Source organism: Anomalospiza imberbis, chromosome 5 (genome assembly GCF_031753505.1).
Source record: "Anomalospiza imberbis isolate Cuckoo-Finch-1a 21T00152 chromosome 5, ASM3175350v1, whole genome shotgun sequence".
Lineage (NCBI taxonomy): Eukaryota > Metazoa > Chordata > Aves > Passeriformes > Viduidae > Anomalospiza > Anomalospiza imberbis.
Window position 1 is genome coordinate 48,930,355 of NC_089685.1, and position 23,395 is coordinate 48,953,749.

General features: G+C 43.9%; 1 long non-coding RNA gene across 1 annotated transcript in view; it reads left to right on the plus strand.

Moving 5' to 3' along the window:
- The window catches only part of LOC137474233 (uncharacterized), a 243,070-nt gene that overhangs the window by 118,095 nt on the left and 101,580 nt on the right, over positions 1-23,395 (plus strand). The window lies entirely within an intron of this gene.

Here is a 23,395-nt window from a genome sequence, read left to right on the forward strand (position 1 = left end):
GAGGGGGAGGATCACCTCCTTGACTCGCTGACAAGGATCCTCCTAACACAGCTCAGGATACTTTTAACTTTCTTTGCTACCGGAGTACGCTTGGCTCTCTTATATCCTGGTGCCTGCCAGGTCCTTTCCTGCCAAGCCGCTTCCCAGTCACCCAGTCCCCAGAAAATACTCGTGCCTCTTCCTCCCCAGGTCCCCAGGACTTTGCACTCCTCCTTCCTGAGCTCCAGGAGGTTCCTACCACCCATTTCTCCATCCTGCCCAGGCTTCCCTGGATGACAGCACAGCCCCCAAGGACACCAGCCACTACTCCCAGTTCTCTGTCTGCTGTGGGAATACTCTGCTCATCATCCACATCATTAATGAGATGCTGGACAGGATTGGACTTAGATTTTGTGCCACTGACCATCCCTTCAGCCTTTTCTCTGTCTTATTTACCCCTCCCGCCATCTGGTCTGCTGGGAGGGACACAGTATCAAAAGCCTTACTGAAATCCAGGCGGACAATATCCACTGCTGTCCCCTCATCCACCAACCCATTCATTTCATCACAAAAGCTTGTCTGGCTTGGTCAAGCACGACAGCTCTTCGGTAAACCCACGCAGCCTCCTTTTGGTCACCTTCCTGTGCCTGGAAATACCTCCCAGGGTGAGTTGTTCCATCACTTTCTCCAAAGATCAAGGTGAGCATGACCAGCCTGTACTTTCCTGGGCTCCTCCTTCTCACCTGCTCATGGAAGGGAGCGGGAAGAGTATGAGGATATTCTTTTCAAGAAAAGAAATCTGACAATTGTGTGGCATCTACCCCGTGTTCCAAAGGAGGGAATGTTAGGTCCAGCCATATCCTTCAGTGCCATCTAAATAACCTACTTCAGTTTGAACTGCCCCAGAAGTGAGTATTTTTCCCTCCATGAGAACAAAAATGTCTCTCAGGGGCATCCAGCAGCCCTCAGGAAAACAAGGGACTTTACATGCTGATAAGAACACATTATGGTAGGGCAACATACAAAAGAAAAAAAGTACCTAGAAAGTTAATTAATTAAGGAAAGGTATCTTCCATCTAAGGGCAATGCCTTTTTTGAAAGCAGATGGTCTGGAGTCTGAAATAAAATCAGACTTCCTCCTGACTGCTTCCATCCCACATTACTTGATTAATTTTCCTCAAAGCATTTGGATGTAACTGAACTCCAACCGTTGAATCAGCTACAAAATAAACATGGCTTCTTGTCCTTAGGCTGAGCTGCTGCATCTTGAAATAGTATTCCTGTTGAAGTTTAAGTCTATTCAGTACAAGGATTATTAATAACTCCTTTTATTAACATTCCTTTGGCTGAACTGTTTGGGGTCAGCTAAAAATGTTTTCTTCAGTAAGAAGATATTCTGGAAGAAGTAGTGTTCTATCAGTTGAGGAGGCAAATCCAGAGAAAACAAAGAAAATTTAATCATCATCAGCTTGTCTTTTAGTTGCTGCTATTAACAAGCCAGAATTACAAAATGTGGCAGGTGTGGCATTTGGTTGGATTTTTGGGGGGGTTTCATGGGGGGAGTTCTTTTTACTTAAGTCCACACCAAAATTATGCTTTAAATACTTTTCTTAGGTACCTGAATTAGCAGATGGTATCAGCTTAAATGATGCATTTCTTCAAATCTACCTGGAAATGTGCACATAATCAGTTGTTGCTGGGCAAATATTCGTTATCTGCAAGGTGCAGCTATAACCAATGGCACAGCTACTTCTGCAGCATTGTTGATCATGAGCAGGGGTGAGAGCTTCATGCACCAGGGTATGGAGAGTGAAGGGCTGCCCTGTTTCCTTTCTGCACCAGAACTATGCCACCCAGCATTATCTAACTGGGATTATCACCTGACTGGCAGCAAGAAAGGCTGATGAATCATTTTTATTCCAAAGCCCATTAAAATGGGAAAAGGCACTGCATTACGTCCTTCTAGTGGAAAACCTTACTTCTTCATGGAAGAACCTTCATCAGTATCAAGTGTCGCCTGTCACATAACTCACTGCAAATCTATCTTGTGTACCAGAACAACTTTCACCTTTACTAGTAAGCACCTAAAGTTTCATTCACCTCTTCAGGGGAGAAGTTACCCTCAAAACCAATAGCTGGGACTTGCACAAAAGCTCAATTACCTCTGAGGGGCTAATACTCCTGGGATTCAGCAGGTTCCCACTAACTTACGTGTGGAAAAGCTCTGTGCCATCAACAGAACAGAGAGCAGCATCCTACTCACTGAAACACACCCCTGCAGCTGCACAGAAAGCAAGCAGCAAACCAAAAATTGCAATGCATTCACACTGACTGCAAACCAAACATTTCCAAGAAAGCCTTGATTAAGTCCTGGAGACAAGCCAGATAAAAAATGAAGCACTTCTATGAAAATTATAGTCACTGATTCATTTCTATTGGCTGCAAAGTGGTTTGTTTAAAAACGTTTCATTCCCACTACACATTTGAAGTAAACAGGTACACAGGAAGCTTTAGGACTTAATCCGTTCCCCTCTCTCCCTAATTCCTTCCCACCTCCCTCAGTCCTTAAACTTCTCTCAGCAGCTTGCAAATGGTACCTCCTCCTAGCACCGAGGTCACCCCAAAGCCTTCTCTTCTCCAGTCTGAACAATCCCGATTCCCTCAGCCTTTCCTCCCAGCAGAGCTGCTCCATCCCTCTGATCCCCTGGGTGTCCCTGCTCTGGTATAGCACTGAAAGCAGAAGGAAGTGGTGAAATGAACTGCTTGGCCTCAGCATTTCAGAAGGGGCTGATTTTCCTGCCTGGTGACAACATACCACATCTGCTACATCAAATAGTTTATCATTGGGATTTTGTTTGCCTGCTTTTTGAGCAAAAAGAATGAAAGCATTTTCTTGAGAAAGAAAAACCACTTGGTACTGTCTACAAAAATGGGTAGTTTTAAGCCAATTCAACTTAATTCATAATTCATCCTAATTGATGATACAAGGAATCTGTCTAAGCAAGTGCATGTTAGTGAAAAAGTAAAATGGCCACAATGTATCACTTAACACATCTTCACGTGAAGTGGGGAAAGCATTCCTAGGACAGTTATTCCTCTTTTGCTAAAGCAAATTGAGCCCGAGCCCCATCCTAGCACATACACACCCTGCCAAGATCACAGTCACCTTTAGAATAATGGAATGGAATCACAGGATCATTAATGTTGGAAAAGACACCCAAAATCACTGAGTACAACCTTTGGATAATCCCCACCTTATCAACTAAACCATTAAGTGCCACATCCAGTTGTTTCTTGGATATCTCCAGGCATGGAGACTCCACCACTTCCTTGGGTAGCCCCTTCCAATGCCTGACCATGCTTTCTGTGAAGAAATCCTTCCTGATGTCCAACCTGACCCTCCCCTGGCACAGCTGGAGGCCATTTCCTCTTGTCCTGCCCCTGTTCCCTGGGAGCAGAGCCTGATCCCCCCGAGCTGTCCCCTCCTGTCAGGAGTTGTGCAGAGCCAGAAGGTCCCCCCTGAGCCTCCTTTTCTCCAGGCTGAGCCCCCCCAGCTCCCTCAGCCCCTCCTGGTGCTCCAGCCCCTTCCCCAGCTCCGTTCCCTTCTCTGGACACGCTCCAGCCCCTCCATGTCTTTCTTGTCCTGAGGTTCCCAGCAGTGTCCCAGGATCTGAGGTGTGGCCCCAGCAGTGCCAGCACAGGGGACAGTCACGGCCCTGGTCCTACTGGCCACACCATTGCTGATCCAAGCCAGATGCCATTGGCCTCTTGGCCACCTGGGCACAGCTGGCTCTTGTCCAGCCGCTGTCCACAGCAGCCCCAGGAGAATGCTGTGCGAGACCCATGTGTGACCCCGTTACCACTTAAAGGACTGGGCCTCACCTTCTGCCCAGCCCGTAACTTTGGATAGCCCATTCTTTTCCCACTCCCCCATTTTCCACCAGCACCACCAATCTTCCAGTTCCATGGTGACAGCATCCACAGGCTGATGAAGCTGAAAGCTGAGTTTTGAGTTCACAGAATTCACAGAATCACTAGGTTGGAAGAGACCTTCAAGATCATCGAGTCCAACCCATGCCCTAACACCTCAAGTAAGCCATGGCACCGAGTGCCACCTCCAGTCTTTTTTTTTAACACATCCAGGGATGATGACTCAACCAACTCCCTAGGCAGACCATTCCAGTACTTTATCACTCTTTCTGTAAAAGGCTTTTTCCTAATATCCAAACTCTATTTCCCTTGGCACAGCCTAAGACTGTGTCTTCTCATTCTGTCAATTGCTGCCTGGAGAAAGAGACCAACCCCCACGTTATTACAGCCACCTTTCAGGGAGCTGATGTGGAAGCACAGCTTCCAGAGCACCCAAGTAGATTTGGGCCTGTTGGGAGCGTTAGCTGAGCGCAGGCAGAGGAGCTCCTCCTTTTGGCAGCACATCACACACAACTCAGTCAGGGGGAGCTGGCTGTGAAGTCACATTCCCAATCAAATACTTCTTTTACCTCAGCTCCAACAGCTGCAGCCACAGAGCAAAATCCATGGAGCCGACAGGTTGCAAATTTCCCTGGCCTAAGGACTGAGTTTTCATTTGTCTTTGTACAGCCTCCAGAAACAAAAGGCACCCCAGCTCAAGTGACAATCTTGAGCTAGCTCAGCTTTCAAACTTTAAACTATTGCAATCACTTCTCCTAGATTCACACTGATCATACCACATAGGAGTCCAGCTCTTGCTTCCCTGCAGAAAACAGACATATGTTTTATGAGCTTTTTTCACTCCTAAGCGTACCCTGTCCCCAGTAACCAAGATCTTGGTTCTTTTCCCTCCGAACCCTATCAGGCCTTTCTGCCATCTGCTATGTCTGTGACAGATGCTTGTATAACTGACAGATCTAGCTAAATATAAGATATCAACACCCCCGTATGCTCCAAACATTCCAAGTTTAGTACTCCTATTGTAAGTGAGGCCTAAATATAGCAAGGTAAACCAAAAACATCTTTGATGTTGAAGTATTCCCAAGACTGATGACACCTCAGCACAAGTCCTCCAAAGCTTTGCAGAGAAGAGAGGGGACAACATCTCCTGAGGGTGTTATTTGGAGATTTAAAGCATCGTTGCCAAGGCTGTAGCAAACCCTTCCCCCATGTGAGGGAACTCTGCTCTGAAGCAGCACAGCTCAGCTGTGTTTGCCACCATGGCTACAAATCCAGAGTGCCATGGAAGCTCCCTGGTGGAGAGCAGCACTCTGCAGGCAACACCAACCCAGCCTGGGAGGGGACTGACACATTTTCTGCTCCTCATCTTGCTCAGCAGAGGAGAACTACCCTCTTTTCCAGGGACCAACATGGTTAGAAAAGCTGTTCTCTTCCCCCCCTGCCAAAGCCACAAGGCTCCCATGTCTTAAGGGACAGTGAAATCAAGGAACAGGGACCGTTTGCAGGCTGAAGAACACCCAGTAGCACAGCAACTGCTGTCTCTGGAGAACTTTTGACCTTGAAGTAGCTCACATTACTTCATGTACTCCAAGTAGCTACCATATCACCCACCCCAACCACCCAGGTGCCCACAGGGTAAGCTGACAGCAGCTGAGGCAGGCTACAGGGGGAAAAAACACTTTACATGTGGAAGATGAACACACCACTGAGCAAACAGCATCAGAGAGGACAGAGAGGCACATTTAAATAAGGAGGTGCCCACACTGAACTTCAGCTGTTCAAATTGAGAGGTCTGTTGACCACAAGGAGTCAAAACCTTCTGGGTTTTTTTTTGTCTCAAAAATACATTGATAACACAAACGTTACACTGTTGCACCATTGCAGTGCCCAGATGCAGTCACAGTGCATCTGATGAACCAGAGCTACAAATAACACAACTCCTGTGTTAGGAATCTCCTGTACAGGCACTGTTTATGTGACGATACAAATTGTTTTGTGAAATAAAGTGCAGCCCAAACTTCTCACACTGTTTGTGAAGTCCTGCTAACTGCAAATAAACCTGTCTCTTCTGACTTTGCATTTAATTTCCACTGAAGTCAGTGATTGAGCTTTGGGTGACTTTAGTGAGCTTTAAGGCAGAGCCCAAAGGGTTGAACACCTCTCTCCAACAACAGAGAGCTGGCTAAAAACCTAAATGCTGTGCACCATCAACCAGGAAATCCTCCCTCACCTACCAGTTCCTAAAACATAAAGAACAACTTGGCTGAATGAAGCAAGGAGGACACTGAGGTCTAGCTCTTCTTTTATGACAGGTCCCCCTTCTGCATTTTGATATAAGTTAACAAGCACAAAGTTATCCATATCCCATTTCTAGGAGCAGTCCTGTGCTCAAAACAGCCAAAGCTACTGACAGCACACATCCAAAATCCACCCAGGAGAGCAAAAGACAAGAATAGGCACAAGCATACCTGCAAGACAAGTCAGACTGAGCCTGGTGCCTCCAGCCAGAGCTGTCAGTCTGTATCAGGTGTGCTATGGTAATCAGGTGATCAGGTTAATTAAGTCCCATTAGTGCTCTCAGGATCATGACACCAAGAGCAGGAGGGCACCTGCAAATTATAAATGAAGACACAGAGAATTGCCACAGAGGTGGGCAAAATTCCTGCCTCATGCTCACACATCCCACTCCAGAGGGCTGAGAGCCATGGTCTACAAACCCTGGGCTGAAGCAAGGCACAGCCTCTCTCCCCAGCATGACTGGATGATGCACAGCCCTGAAGTCCTCAGCATCCCCCCGTCCTGGCAGGTCCTACAGTGTGACCTTCATCCTACTTCATTCCTGGCACAGGAAGGACAGGAGAGGTGATTTCTGAGCTCCAGCCTGCAGCTCTCAGAACAAACTGTGACGCCTTGCTCTCTCCCCTGTCCCTTTTTTCTCATGTAGCACCTATTCTCAACACAGGAGTGCTGGCTGGAATTGAGGAAGTTTGCACTGGGATAATTTTCTTCACAGGAGCTAGTACAGGGCTGTGTCTTGGATTTTTGCTGGAAACAGTGTGGATAACCCTGGGATGTTTTAGTACTTGCTGAGCAGGGCTTGCACAGAGCAAAGGTCTTCTCTGCTTCTCAGTCAGGGAGCTGGGGAGTGCACCAGGATTTGGGAGGGGACACGGCTGGGACAGCTGATCCCCATTGACTAAAGGGGGATCTCATACCACAGCACACGTGAGGAGGAGGAGGTGGTGGGATGTTGGCAGTGACGGTTTTTGTTTTCCCAAGTCAGAGTTAGAAGTGATGGAGCCCTGCTTTCCTGCAACGAGCTAAGCCATGGGCAGTGGTGAATGAATTCCATGTTTTGCTTTGCTTGCAGTCCACGAGTTTTCTCACTTTCACCTTCTGATTCTCTCTCCCATCTCTCACTGCAGGGCAGTGAGTGGATGTGTGGGGCCCAGCTGCCAGCTGGGGCTAAACCATGACAAAAGGTCATCTAGACCAACCTCCTGCTCAGAGCAGCACCACCATCAGTTCTAGACCAGGTCACCTGCAGCTTCATCCAGCCAAATTGTGGGCATTTCAAAGGCTGGAGTTGCCCAACAGCTCTCCAGATGATTCATTTCACTGCTAAACTACTCACATGGTGACTTTTATTTTTTTTCCTCATGTCCATTCTGAACCTCAGTAATCTCACTGGAGACCTCACACGAGGATTTCTCTCCAATTTAATGTCTTTCCCCTTTCAGATCACTTCCAGCCTTATCCACTGAACTCCCACACTAACACATGCTGCCTTGCCCTTACATTTTCCAAGGCTTATATAGGACATACAGCTGTAAATCTCCTGTTAAATATGACCTAATTTAGTTCCAAGTTTAGCATTACCAGGACATTTTCAGAGATGGGAATTTCACGGGCTTGTGGCAGTGCAGCCATGTGATTTTATGAAATAGCATTCAAGTGCAACATTTTCAGTAAGGCGTGCCAGAGGAGGATATTTACAGGGCATCACTGTTTTCCAGGACTTCTAGGGTCTCAAAAGTTACCCAGCACCATTTGGCTGTTTCACACCACCAAATGATTCTGTTTCAGGCCTGCCTGCATCACAGAATGCCCCTGGAGCTGTCAGACACCTCGAGCATTATTTCAAAAGCATCACAGAGAGACCATGAAAAAGGTCAAGAGATCTGAGTCCCAGGAGCATTAAGTGCAGTGCCAGCCCTTCCAAGTATGAAAGAAGCAAGCTGGGCAAATCTTGCCTCTACATTCTCAATAGAAGACAAAAAATCAAAGGCAGCCTGCAAACTGTGAGGCTCTGACTGCCCTTGGACACACTGTGCAGCTCCCTTAGAAGCCAGCAGGACCACAGGGGAAAACACTTCTGAGATGTTGCAGTGATTCTTGGAGCATTGCTTTGCTTTGGAGGGAAAAAAAGCCCCAAACCCTAAAATCCAAGTCCAACAGGACTGTGCATTCTGACAGAAGAACAAAATGAATGGACATAAGGAGGCAGGAGATGCAGTGTAGGCAATGCTCAGCACAGCATTTAATAGCGCTTTGAAAATTCTGCTTGAAATATAATTTGGACATAATAAATGGAATTTTATCAGAGAGCACCAACACCTTGGAGGTAATAAGAACTCCTTAATCACATCTGTGTAAACACGTGGATTTCAAAGGAGGGAAGCAAGAGAAATCAGAATGGAAAGCAACAGCCCAGAGAGTAATGACAAAATCGGATTAATCACTGACCAGGACATCAACGCTAAAGGAGAGCCACGCTTTTCAGAACAATCTGGCAAAATCAGACAATGAAAAACTGGGTGAACCCTGTTACCTGACATGGCCAACCTGCCTAAATCCTCTGCAGGGTTTCTCTCAGAAAAATAAGAGAGTGGGCAGAGAGCCCCACTTTGCCAGGGAGCTACAGAAACAGCTTTACAGCCACATCACAAATGAAGTGCCCAGAAGTCAATGAACTAATTTAAGCTACAGCTCCTCTGCAGACATAAGGTCCATGTCTACACAGTGCCTTAGATAACACACATTATGGATTCTCCAGCTGGCCCCATGTAGAGAAACTGCACAGGGAGAGAGAGACCATGCCTCAAATTATTGCACTGATTTCTGGGATCATCTCTATTGCAAGTGTAGAAGGAACCTGGAACAATTCCATTCAAGTGTGACAAAAAGGATTTCAAGGGCTCTGTTTATGAAGAAATTATTTCTGCCCTAATTTCACTTCCCTTTTTGCTTTCAGAGATCTGCCCTGTCTCTTCCAGACAAAATGTTACATAGAGTTGAGGTAAAAAAGCCAAGGGAGCCAAGGGGACAGACATCTGCCATGCACTTGGGAAGAACCAAGGAGAAGAGTGGGGAATTAACTGTCACTACAGGAAAAAGCCACAGGAAAAAGAAAATGTAGGCTGTCACATTTTCCAGTGATTAAACCCTTTCTGAAGATGTTTGAATGGCAACAAGGATTGCTGACGATTTTTGCCTCTCACATAAAACTCGCAACTCAAAGGTTCCATGCTCAAAGGACTGCATTTGTATCTTTCAGAGGTATTAATCAAGAGTTACTCTAAGATTAAAATGCTCTCTAGAATGGGCAAGAAGAAGTCCATTGAGCAGGAATTTCTTTAGGCCTAATCACTATGCTAATGGGATTCCCATTACTAGAAACTTACAGTTACAATCCATGTAAGCCCTGAAAAGGATCAAAATATTAATCATTTTGTCTGGCTGAAAATTATCCATCAAAGTCTTGTTCAGCCAAGAAATGTGATAAAAATTGAGTCATCTTGTCTATAAAACACTGATGTTCAGAGAATCTGTAAAGACTCTGGAATTTCTGTTGACCCCCCCAAGTGAGTCCTGTTCTCTCTACTTGACAAGTTCTGCTCTCTCCCCCACAGAAAGCAGGGAAAGATGGAGCTGAACTGGAGCTGTGGGAGGTGGTACCCTCTGGAAAAATTGAGTCTGTGCTGCAGCAGCTCTACACAACCCCCTTTACAGCAGGAAAACAGTTAGTTTCACAGGTAATGATTTAATAAATCAGGGAGTTCACTAGAATGAAGCCTGCCAAGTGTGTGAACAGTTTTTTCAGTTCCCTTTCACCCTCCAAAACCAAAAAGGTATTTGTCCATAGACTAGGAGACAAAATATTTTTTTGTTAGGCGTTTGTTTTTTTTTTTCTCTTTGGACAGCCAAATGTTTTCTTCTGCCAACAAGAGAACAAGGACATGGTGCTGAAAAATTATGGAGAAAAGAGAAAGCTTCTACTTCAAATCATGTTTTTGCACGTTTGAAAAACTTTCTAGCTGTTGTTTTTTTCTAGCTGAGAGATTTTTATATTATTGAAAGCACCTAAAATGAGGAAAGTTCTTCTCTCCTCTACTTCAGCTGGTGGTTTGTGAAAACATCATTATTTCCAGAATATTGATGGAATATCCTTCAGGCCAAATTTCACATCTCTTCCATCTGACAAGCAGGGAAGTGAGCTCTGTTCTGTGACACTCCTGCTTTGTGTGGCTCCAGGCTTCTTTATTTTCTCTGACACTTACCCCAAAATTTCTGCAACTGGACAAAACCCAACACCCCTCCTCCCACTCCTCAGGAAATCAGACTTCAGGTCAGAAGGTTCCCTAAATCAGAAGAATCTAAGCATACTATTTTTTTCCTTGATTCTGCAGAAACTGCTAGTGCCAGATGAGGACCCCCTATAACTTTGTCCATGCTCTTTTTCATAGACAATGATTGACTAGAACGGGGCTATGAGTGGTTTTTAACAGTGCATTCCAGCGCAGAGTTTGTCCTTTGTGCCTGGATTGTTACAGTGGCAGCATCTGTTTCACACTGCCATCAAATCACAGTGATGTTTCCACTCTCTCCTCAGGCTATGATGAATGTAATTTTCCAATGTTTGCCTGAATCCCACACAGCACTAATCAGCAATTATCAAAAGCAGCAAACACAAATAATTAAGATATTTCCATGGCATGCAGGCACAGTCTTCTCTGGGATGTGTGCCTCACACTGTCATGGCTAAAAATGTTATCTGTACAACCCAGGAGAAACCCTGAGGGGAAGGGCAGCTTCATCTCCATGTCTTGACCCTAACTCAAGCAAAACAGTGTGGATGAGGCATCCAAGTGATTTTCTGCTTTCAGAGTGAAAAGGGCCTTAAAAGTGACACCCTCTGTTCCATAATCACCCTTGTAAACATGGGGAATCCCAACCAGGGGATGTAACAACATCAGGTACTTCTAGTGTCTGACATCATCATAGGTGCTATGGCAAATCAACCAGTGCCCTTCATCCCTTCACTCCCAATTTCCTCCAAATACAGCCCAAACCCAAGAGGTTTCAATCTCCCTTGTATTTATTCTCAGTCACATCTCCCTGTTTGCTCCAGTCTGGGCTCCTTAGCCAGCCTCCATTTCTTTAATGCACTGCAGCCAGGGGCTCCTATCAAACTTTGACGTAGGGGATTTATTTTTGCTAATGTGTAATATTTCCTCCTGCTACAATTAGAGGGATACTAAATAAGCACACTTACATATTCAAGTGTACTTATCTCAAATTCCCAGGAATAATCAGTGGATCTGTATGAGCATGCTGAATGGGTGGGAATGCCTGCTGAAAAGCCTACACACCCAGCTCCCCTCTCCTCTCTGCAGGTTAGTTTTGCTGCTGAAACCACTCTTCCAATTTGGAGCTGCTGTAAAGTGGCAGAGCTCAGAGGAAATCAGTGGACCTACAGCAGTTCCTGTGACCCAAGATCTTTAAATCATACCCCATTATAAACCAAGCAGGTTTGACTTGACCACTGGTCTACCAAAAGTCCGGACCTGAGAACCTCTCTTCCCAGAATCATATTTAAATTTCTGCTTTAATCTTTATGTGTGTAAATCTGCACAGAACTGACTCCATTCAAGTGAATTGAATAAGCAGCAGCTCAAACAGGTGTCCTCCATATGAATAATTCCTTAAGGGACAAGAAACATGAAAGATTTTGCCTCCAGGTTCTGCATTTTGGTTCTTGCCTTGACCAAGGCCTTTTAACCAGAGAGAAAAAGAGAGAATGAGGGAGAGAGGGAAATAAAGAAAGAGGGAAAGAAAGAGGGAAAGAGAAGAAAGAAAGAAAGAGAAGAGAGAGAGAGAGAGAGAAAGAAAGAAAGCAGGAAAGAAAGAAAGAAACAAACAAACAAACAAAAGAAAAGAAAGAAAGAAAAGAAAGAAAGAAAGAAAGAATCTTGTATTTATATTTAGACATCAAGGGTTTTTCTCATTTCTATAACTACTCATTTAACTTTTGAAAGAGACACTGACCATGACCTTTTAGGTTTTAAAGCAAACTCTATGTACCAGAAACCAGGCTGCACATGAGAATATATCTATAAGGTGATTTAGATGACCATCCATATAAATTCTCCAGGGTTTCTGTGCCTTCTGCAGCATCCAGTGCTACAGGACGGACAACAGGGCTGCCAGTCACACCAGCCTGGGACAAACTCCAAGCTCCTCATCAGGCATGGATGTGCAGGGGTGGGGCTCCAAATGCCTCTGTCTGGATCCACAGTTCCTCGTGATCACACTGCCCCACTTGTGATCACACATCCCACAGAGATGATCAAAGGACTGGGAACGTCTACCATATGCTCCAGGAGAGGCTGGAAGAGCTGGGACTATTCCTGGAGAAGGGAAGACTCAGGAGGGCCCCACAAATGTGGATAAATCCCTGATGGCACAGAGTGTAAAGAAGACAGAGCCAGACTCTTGTCAGTAGTACCCAGTGACAGGCCAAGAGTCAATGGGCACGAACTGAACAACAAGAAATTCCACAGAAACATCAGAAAAACACTGGTTTTGAGTGTGAAGGGGATTGAACAGTGGAACACATTTCTCAGAGAGGTTGTGAAATCTCCATCCTTGGAGCTACTCGAAACATGACTGTGCATGGTCCTTTGCAGCTGGCTCCAGGAGACCTTGCTTGGGGCACAGAGGTTGGACTAGAAATCACCAGAGATTTCCTCCACACTCAGGATTTCTGTGATTTTGTGCTACTGCTGAGCAAGAAAATAACAATCTTCAATACCTGGCCCAACACAAATAAAAACATCACCTGACAACTACAGTTATTTGTTAAAGAGTGCAAAGATGAAGTATTTACAGATACCATCCATTCTGAAATCGGGAACACAAGGAATGATGAGGGAAAGGGTGGGGAGGGAGGCAAGCGCACAGGAGGGCAAGAACCAGGATGCCCAGTACTTTAACTACTCTTTAAACTGTAACACATCTTCACTCTTCTAAGAAGACAAAAGTGACTCCAAGAGCCACAGACCAAGATATCCATGTGGCCCAGGGCTGCAGGACAAGTACCATATTCCTTGGAGAGCTGTGGAGAAGGGGAGCACTGGGAGAGGCCTCCAACTTACCCCTCGTGGCGATTCTGCTCCAAAAGCCAAAGTTCAGGCAACCACACAGACCCCAAAGAACTCCTGTGTGTCCTGAAGTCCAGAACACCAAGAATTCTCTCTACCTCTATGTCCAGGGACTTTGCAGAGTCTGGTAGTGATGGAGGCAGTGCTGATACTCAGATTTTCTCAGGGCAAATTGTCATGTGTGTTGGACAACGAATTCGTAGATGTGGATTTTTTTGCACAGCTATTTATCCTGAAGACTGGGAAGGCTCAAACAATTGCTTGGAAGGCTGGAACTTGCTCACAGCATCAATGGATTATAATGTCCCTTCACCATATTTATGAGCAGAGAGACATTCACCTGAGAGACATTTCCTAGCAGATCCATAAACTTGCTGCTTCTACTGAGCTTCACATCATGTGACTCAACAGAAACCCCAAAAGAAAGAGTGCAGCAAAGGGTGAATCAGTCTTCTATTCATGCAATAAAAAGTATTGGCTGGGAAAGTTCAAACAAATGAAAATAGCAAGACCTTCTTATGTCTCAGTTTCCCCATCAGTCACAATTTCATCTTCCACAGAGATGCTGCTCACACAGGTTGTAAATAAAATGAGTCAGAGAGCTTTTCTCCCATTTATCCACAAAACACCTGCCTCACTCCAGATGTTACTGAATAGAAATAATCAGAGAGGGCTTTGTTTTAAATACTAATCACCAAGATTATATTAAAAAAAAAAAAAAAAGCTTTGTTTTACTCATGTTTTAGTGTAGTCACACTCTGGGATCAAGGGCTCCATTCCACTTGGTGCTTTACACCAGCAGTTCTTGTCTTGATTGGGTGAATGGGAATTTCATCTGGACTAACCACAGAACATCATTCAAGCAACAGCATCTACTGCCTTCCCACATGTCATTGTTAATGTAATTCCTGCTCAGTAACATATTAAGAGGTGCTGAACTCCACGTGAATTTAGGGCACTTGGAAAGATCAGCTCGGAAATGCACAGGGACTCACAGACAAATGCCCTCAATTGCTCCCTGCTGCCATAAGCGGTTTTTGTACTACAATTTCAGGGCTCTTTCGTGCTCATTCACTTCACACTGATAATCTCACAGGGCCACTGGCTTCCCCAGAACCCAGCCCATTTCAACCATATGAGCTTCTAAGTGGTCCTTAGTCTCTTTTCCTGCTACAGAGACATTCTGTAGGGGCTTCATTCCCTCCCCTGGCACCAACCTGTAAAGAGAGACAGGACAAGGGGGAATGGCTTCACACTGACAAGAGAGCAGGTTTAGATTGGATATTGGGAAGGAATTATTCCCTGTGAGGGTGGTGAGGCCCTGGCACAGGGTGCCCAGAGAAGCTGTGGCTGCCCCATTCCTGGAAGTGTCCGAGACCAGTCTGGATGGGTTTTGGAGCAACCTGGGCAAGTGGAAGGTATCCCTGCCCATGGCAGGGGGTTGATCTTTAAGGTCCCTTCCAACCCAGACCATTCTATGGTTCTGTGATCCTCCCCCATCCTGAAACAAACAGACAAAAATCCCCTGGGATGTATTTAATAACTCTCAGTGTGATGTAGAGGAGTTGGTCACATCCTATCAGCCACAATGCTCTGAAAAGATCCAGCTGTTTTAATTGCTTTGTCATCATCACTGCTCATCAGTGTTTCACCATGAAGAGTAAGAAGCCCTGAAGCTGGGTGTAAGTTTTGGTGCAATTCACACTTAAGTTGAGGAGACTTACCTCCAAAGTGCACGTAGATTATATTTGTAGAAAGAAGATACTCTGGTGTGTGTTTTTAACCATGTTCTGCACAAAGTGAGATACACAAGCAGACTTAAAGTATCACAGCAGAGATTTACTGTGAGAGAAATAAATACTTCATTCCCCTACACTTCCAGATAATATTTATCTGCAGGAGGTTTTAGGTTCTCTTGTAAAAGCAAATAAAGCCTGGAGCATATTTAACTTCCACTACAGTAAATCATATTTTTGGATATTTTCTACAGTAGCTTTATCACAGGAATGTTAAAAAATTCTGGAGAACAGTAGTAATTAAAAAGTTTGCTTGCTTTTGTTCTCCATGAAAGCTGACCTTTTCCATGTATCTTAAATGGTATAAAATTAATTTTCCATCTTTCACTCATGTTCTTCATAAACTGTTCCATATTAAGTTCAAATCTATGCACAGGAAAAGAGAACAGTTTAAGTCTTCACTAAAACATCAAATATTTGGTGTCACTCTAACACATCTCTCCTTTAAAAGAGGTGAGTTTTTCCCATATATTGTACTGCAGTGGAACCTGATAGGCAAGATTCCTTCCTTCTGGCCAGCTGAAACTCTTATTTATGTAAAACTCTATCAGATGTGAATAGGAAAGGAAGACCCTGAGCTGGTTAGCTCAGAAGAAACGAGTTATGTTGACTTGCACCAGGGTATTTTTCATTTTGTATAGAGCAATGAGCTGCACAAATGCAGCCAGTGAAATCTCTGTTCCCATGTTCTTCACATTCATTTTGGTACCCAAGTCACAGGAGTAAGAACTGAGTAAGTATTACCAAAAGGAACGACAGAAATCAAAAGACCAACACTCTCTCACTCTGCTACCTGTCTGCCAGTCCCAAATGCTCCAGACAGGCTTTGGGGTTGTGTGGACACACTGATTTGTTCTGGGCTGCTCTCTGTCTTGGGGGATTTCAACAGCCTTTGGAAGGTGTCACAAACGGGTGAGATCACAGACACCTGCAGGCCAGGAGAAGCACATCCCAGTCCTGTCAGACAGAATGCAGGCTTTGAATATTCATTAGCCATAGTGGCTTTATTCCCTGCTGTGCTACCCAGCTTCCATTTGCTACCTTTAATTAATAATTGAAGGTATTGACTCCCATTGTTTCCGACTGCTGTTCAGAATCCTTGATAAATAGATTGATACCCTGGATTAACACAGGACAGCCTGAGCATTCCCAGACCCTTGACTTGTCTAAGGCACTGACACAAAAGCTCCCTTCCCATTTCTGAAACTCCTGAGACAGAACACGGTTTCTCTCTGACACTGAAATGCTACTGAAGGATGAGAGCAGCACATGAAATATTCACAGGGCAAACAGACACAGAGCCAAAGCAGATCGGAGCAGAACTCCAGGCCTGCCCAGACCACAGGAAGGCTTCACAGTTTGCACTGACACGGAGATCTTATTGCATTTCTCATCCCAAGTGCCAACAAGGTGCCGTGCTGGAGATCAATTCAACATTACCCCAGGAGGACCAAAGCAGAGGGTTTAAAATCTCCACACCAAACATACAGACTTGCTGGAGACTCAGCAAGAGCTTCACACAAACTGTGTGTTTTTGACAGACTGGACGCAGGACAACAAAAGGCAGTGGTATGGTTCATGCCACTTTTATGTCTCAAACATGGGAGGATCAATAAAAACGTAAAGGAAAAATGTGCAAAATGTTAAGAGCCAAAATGCCAGAAGCCAATGTGGCATGAGGTCCACAGGAAGACATTAACCCATCGTGATTTATTGCACAAATTTGTTCAAGACAAGAAAGTTTGTGTCAGAGCAGTGTTTTCCTCACAAGCAAAAAGATTTCCCATTTGGTGTTTGAAGCCTTAAAGTTAATCCATCTTTTGTTGAACTAAACTAACCACCCAGGGTGACTTTGGGGTCTCAGCTCAGCTGGGATGCAGCTCCAGCTGCATCCCTACACTCCAGTGACCAGTTGTGGATGTAACCCCAGAAGTGCACAGCCCTCTGAACATCACCTTGTCACTGCATAAACCCTCAGTACTCACCCTCTTCAGGACTTAAATATTAAATACCACAAGAGTTTAAAGCCTCATTAGCAGTAAATATTCTTCTCTTGCAATTCAAGCCATTTCTTTACCATCTAAATAATCATAACAAGGGTATGTACCCCAAGTAGCAAGATAATATTTTATTTCTCCTTCTAACTTCCCAAAATTAAAAAAAAAAAAAAATTGCAACTGAAATAACCAAACTTAATGATATAAGTTGAAGCTGCAGGTGTCAGGGCGGAGGGAAATAAGAATATCCATGAGTATTTCATGAACATTTACAAGTGATTTATTTTCATTAAAAACCACAGCAACAGCCAAAGTCCAGCAAATCAGGTTTGGTTGGCTAAATAGAAAAGCACCAAAGAAAAGCTACATCCCTGAAAGATGGAATTGGCTTGTTTGGGGCTGAAGATGAATACTGGAACACACTGAAAACAAACCAGAAGACTCAAAGAAGGCAAAGATACATCTAAACACCTACCATTGCTTGAATGACTCCACTTGAAGGCAGGACCCTGTTGCCAGTCTCAGCTCCCACCATCAATCCAGATTGTGTCATGACCCAGCTGCCACAGGAAACTAAAAAATTCTTCATTTAGAGTTTAGTGCAGAATTCTGCATGCAGATTTGTGTTCAGAATGGCCAAACAGCAATGAGCTAAACATTCAACAAATTAAAAAACTTTTTTTTTTGTCCCCAACTTGAAAAAAAAAAAAGAGTTAAAATCTATTGTGTATTCACAGTATTCATGACAAAAGAGCTGGAGGAACCATCTGGGTATCAGCCTAGGAGCTGTGGGACTCTAAATGCCACTTCTACTGCACCTAAGTTTCATTCAGGAAAATTCTTATGTGAGCTGAAAACAGGTGAGGGAGGATGAAAAGGCTGACCCATGAAATGCACCTGTCCTTGACCTGTCCTCCTCCCGTCCTAAGGATCAACCAGTGCTTTTTCTGCAACTCTCACTGTCACAGTGACAACTGCAGCCTCCCCTGCTCCAGAGCCAAATGTGCTTCTGCTCCTACCTAGTGAGAGGAGGTCACCAAATATACCATCTGCAATTACAGTTTCTTCTGTTAGCTGTAAAATGTTTCTATTCAAGAGTTGCAATTGTCTTCTCATTGGAATAAAATGTGAGGTATTTTAGGAAGCTCTTAGAGGAGCTGAGTGGATTGAAGTATTGTTGTGCTAATTAAAGCTTCTTTGATTTTCCAAGGCTTAATCTAACACTCTGTGAAGTGAACATTTTTATAGCAAGGCCAGCCATGGGAGATCATGCAACTCCAAAAGTACCCAGTAGAAGCCTTGAGCACAGAACGTTTCTCATGGTCTTTTCTCCACAGACTGAGAAAGAGCACAAAACCGTGGTGTTTCTGCAGCCTTCTGAGGGGAAAAGACACAACCCTGGTTACTCCTGTGGCCTCTGGGTTACTTCAAGAGCCTGTATGTGGCTGTGGCAGGCCAGAGCAGCTGCTCTTGGGGACAGCCCTGAATCAGATGTCTGATCTGCTCTGGAAGTCAGACCATCTGACTTAAACTGCCAGCCTTGAAGGCACCTACTCCAGATGCTGCAGAGGATGGGATGGGCAACCCCCCAACGCTGGGGAAAGGTGCACCCATCAGAAAAGTTTGGTTTTGCTTTCAGAGCTGAAAGTTGTTTTATGGCTTGGAGGAGTTTCAGGATTCTTATTCACTGAAGAATAAAGACCTGATTTCTGCATGGCAAGAGATGAACAGGATTCCATGAAGCAATTGTTTTATAGCCATTGACCAAACAGCACACTAAAACTGACCAACTTCCAAGATTACTTGCCAGATAAATCAAATTTATGTTGAAATCAACAATATTCTACAAAGAAGGTAACAGGAAAATAGCACCTCGTTACTCAAAGGACTCAGTCCCTCTCTGTATTGAAAGTCTGCTGAATTATTGCTTCTCTTAGAACACACTTGCCAGAACAGCTCAAGAAGAAAGGAGCTTATTCCATGGATCCTCATGTCTGTAACCTAAGCTATACCTGCAGAGACACATTTTTTCCCCTTAGTGTAGGTTGCTTTAGAGACAACCTATATAGGAGGTGGCTTGGTGCAACCAAAGGAAGGACTTAACATACAAGTTTCTTGTAAATTATGAAGTATAAAATACAACATAGGAGGATTTGCATTTTGGGGTAAAAAAATCACACACATTTACTTTTGGCATTAAGTAAGGAATTAACACAGAGATTCAACTAACCCAGTACACAGCGTTGGTTGGTGGGTTTTCTGGCTTTTTGTTTTGGTGGTTTTTTTTGAGTTTTTTTTATGGAGTGATTTTAGAGGGCCAAATCATGCCCTAGGACCTGGTCCTGAATGCACAAAGTTTCAACAGTAAATAAAAGAAACATTGTTAAGAGCAAATGGGGGAAGATTGCTGATGCAGAGATGATAAACAAGCTTTTTTTTTTTTTTTTTTTTTTTGGATTGGGTTTTTCTAAACACAAAAAAGAGAAAATAAAGAAGCAATGAGACTCTAGACACACCCAGAGCCAGCAAAACTCAATGACAGCGATCACCCCTCCTTGACCACCACAAAGCAGCCAACAACAAACACACAGCTTGGACCAGACCCATTTAAGATCACTGCAAATCCTTACTGACAACTCAACAAAACAATTTCAGACAGTTTGTAAGTGATATTCAATCAACTGACTTGAAGCTATCAATGAACGAGGGTTTCATTGACAAAAGCTTTTCTCGACCAAGAAGGCAAACCAAGTCAGGCAATAAAATCACAGGACAGGGCACACAAAATGTTCTGCCTCGTGTAAGGTCAGGATATTTTCACTTCATTTCACCAACGTGTGATCAGCACTTTGTGTGCATCCCACCGTTGGAAACTGCTCCTATCTCCTGAAAAACCTCTACATCTCTTCATGGACTCCCAACACACAACAACTTTGGCACAAAATAACGAGCATTTATGTCATTGCCTCCTTTGTGAACAACACAACACTGGGACACGGCACACGTGGCCCTCCCGGAGCGCTCTGCATGAGACATGCCTTGATAAAGCAATTTTCCACAGAAAACAACATCAACTCACTTGGACTTGCTGACATCCAACCCAACCCAAAGCCCGTGGTCGGCCACACAGTGGTTTGAAGGCTGGTTACAAGTCTGCACTCAGGTGATAATGTTAATTAATACCCACAAACCTATGGAGGGTGCAGTCAGTGCTCATGGCCAGTAGGTTTAACCTGATTTTGAGTTTTGGTGGGACTGAGTGATGTCTCAGAAGTGAGGGCAGCACAGTTTGGTCCCAGAACATTATTCAGGGCTAGGTGCAAAGCCTGCAGAAGCCAAACCTTTGGATTAATTGCACTGTAAAGCTTGAATTGACAATTACAAGCCTCTCAAAGCCCACAGCCACATTTCCCACTCACTACATTGCCATTTCTTGTACCACTCAGTAGGAAAACTGTCAATAAAGCAACCATTCATTTCAGACAGAACTGGCCAATAGTGACAGCAGAGAAACCAGACTCCAGAAAATAACCAGACAGAATAAACCTGTGTAAGATCCTTAAAAATTATCTTTAATTGATGCCAAGTGTGAACAGATGAACGAGTACAGAAGCAGGTAAAACTGCATAGATGAAAATTATACATTTCAAATAGTTCAAGAACTCATAACATCAGATGTTCTAAAAATGGTAAGTCAAACAATTTCACTATTTGGAAGTAAAATGAGCTGTAATGTGACAATGAAGTACATACTTGACCCAAAGTATAAGCGATTGGTAAATGGTGGAAATAAGTACAGCTGTGTCAGCTTAAATGGTTTGTTGCCCTGATGGTGCACTTTCATATGGAGACTCTTCAGTTTGTATATTTCACATCGGCAATATTTGATCTTTAAAGTCAGAGGTATGTCTGAGAGGCCATTTACAGTTCTATTGACAGCTGTTATTTATTCATTTCAAACCAACATACTGCAAAAAAAACCAATGTTTTACATGTAAAAGAAAGGAAAAAATATTTAATCATAGCAGGTAATAGGTAAGGGTTTGCTGAATTTAGTCATAAAAATATCATTTTTACTTTTGTACAAAAGTAAAATATACATTTGATCCCAATTACATTATAGAAATGTCACTGAAACAATAACATGGATCAAAGACTGATGCACCTAAAGGAACTGAATGCAGCGTCTTCATTTTATTATAGAAACTAGAAATGGAAGATGATTTTTTTAATACATAACTTGTAGTGACATTTGCTAGAGCCTGTGAACAGGTGAAATATACAGAATTACACAGATATTAACAGAAACCTTGAGACAAATTTCAGTTAAGACCTCAGTTTCATTTTATTTCCTTTGAAAATATCAAAGCATGCTATGCCTTGACAGCATAAATGGTTGACCTCACCGGTGGCAAGTTCACCTGTACTGAGTGAAACTGTAGAACACCCTGAAGTTCCTTTTTTTTTTTTTTGGTGTTTTTTTTTTTTTTTTTTTTTGTTTGTTTATTTGCAGATACAAATACTGACACCTTTAAGAATACTTGATAAGCATTTCAGGAAAAAGAAATTCCCTACACCTGATTAAGTAAAACCAGAACAACAGAAAACAGAAAAAGAAACTCAGCCTGAATTAAGTCCAACCAAAACTGAAGTGTAGGTCCCTGGTTAAAGCATCTCAGAAAAAGAGCCTGTTCCAGACTTGCAGGAGGCAGGTCTGGGACAAACTTGTCCTGCTGTGCAATTGCAAGGACAGCTTTCCAGTTCCATCCAGCTCTGCAGCTATGGAGGCTAAATCACACCTTGGAGCTGACTCTGCATCCCTGGGAGTCTGAAATTATTCTGAGGATCACTGGCATCAGGCTGCTGGAACCCTACAGGATCAGACCATTCCTGGAAAAGCTGCAGTACCTCCCTCTTCTTCAGGTTAGGGGGAAAGATTAATCCAGAATGACACCCCTCAAGCAACAGTTATCAAGGTAGTATTTGGAAAGGAATACATTCCCTCTATGTACTGCATATGTATGCAGAAGATTTTGTTCTAAAATACAACTTTCCACCTTTTTATAATAAATTTCAGATGTTCCTGACCTAGTGTTGGTTGTGTTTTGTTTAATAAATGCACATATCAGAAACTGCACTGTTCAAGTGTGGACTGTGGAAAAGTGAAACTCACCCTCAGCTCCTTAAAATCGGCCGGTTTTGAGGTTACACTTGGGCTGCAGCTCTCTCACAGTAGAAACTAACTTCCTGTACTTCTGCCTAATGAAAACAATTGTCCCTTGGTACAGAAAAGACCCTGTCAATACAAGTTGCCACTGCTCCTGTTGCCAGTTTGGGCAGCTGCAGCCTGCAATGAATGGCACACAGCTGGTTTGCTAAGAAGGGTCTGATCTCTGAAATCTCTGCGTGGGCAAAAACTACTGCTGCAAACAAGAGGACTTTGGTTGAATTTTGTCCTGTCTCCGGTGCTTCGTTCTGTGTCACAAGTGCTTGCCCATGTGACTATCAGTACATCAGGCTAGCACCTGTGCAGTTTTGTAAAGTGGAAATTAATTTCCCTTGGCCACAATTGTTTTCGGCTTCCCCAGAGGCAGCAGGGTGGATTATCCTCACAAAGGTGTAAACCAGGAACAAAGGGAGGGACTCACCAGAACTGGCACCAGGATCAAGTGTTAGTTTTCCCCTCAGTAAGCCAGGCTGTGAATCTGCAGCACTCGTGTACCAAGAGTTTTGGTGCACGTGGGCACCCCCTGCAAAATGGGGTCACTTCCAGTACATCTAATGATTACTACAGGCTTCTCTGTCTGAATGGGCTTGTGAGGCAGATGAGGTAAACTGCATTAAGCCCCATTGTGTTCGGAATTAAAGCAGCCTTAATTCAATTCAGGTTACTTCCCTTTCAAAAAGAATGACTCCAAATCAGATTAAGGTTGCTTTAATACTGCAACAGAATGTCCATGCTGGGCTTTAAAGCAGTTTAACAAATCTACTTTAAATGCACACCTTTCATTAATTTGGATTAGCTTTCCTGAAGTCCTCAGTGGAGATAAGGCTTAGGACACCCCATGCAGGGAACCTGCACGGGTTTGCTAGGATGCTGTGAACTCACAGCCTGGCTAACTGCACCCCAATTTCCTCATGAAGGTGACTAAATCCAGTTCATGGCCTGTGCTGGAGCTGCCACACAAAGGGTTTGAGCTCTTGGCAGTCTTGCAGCAAGCCCTTGGTTCTGTGGAGGAACAGGGTACAG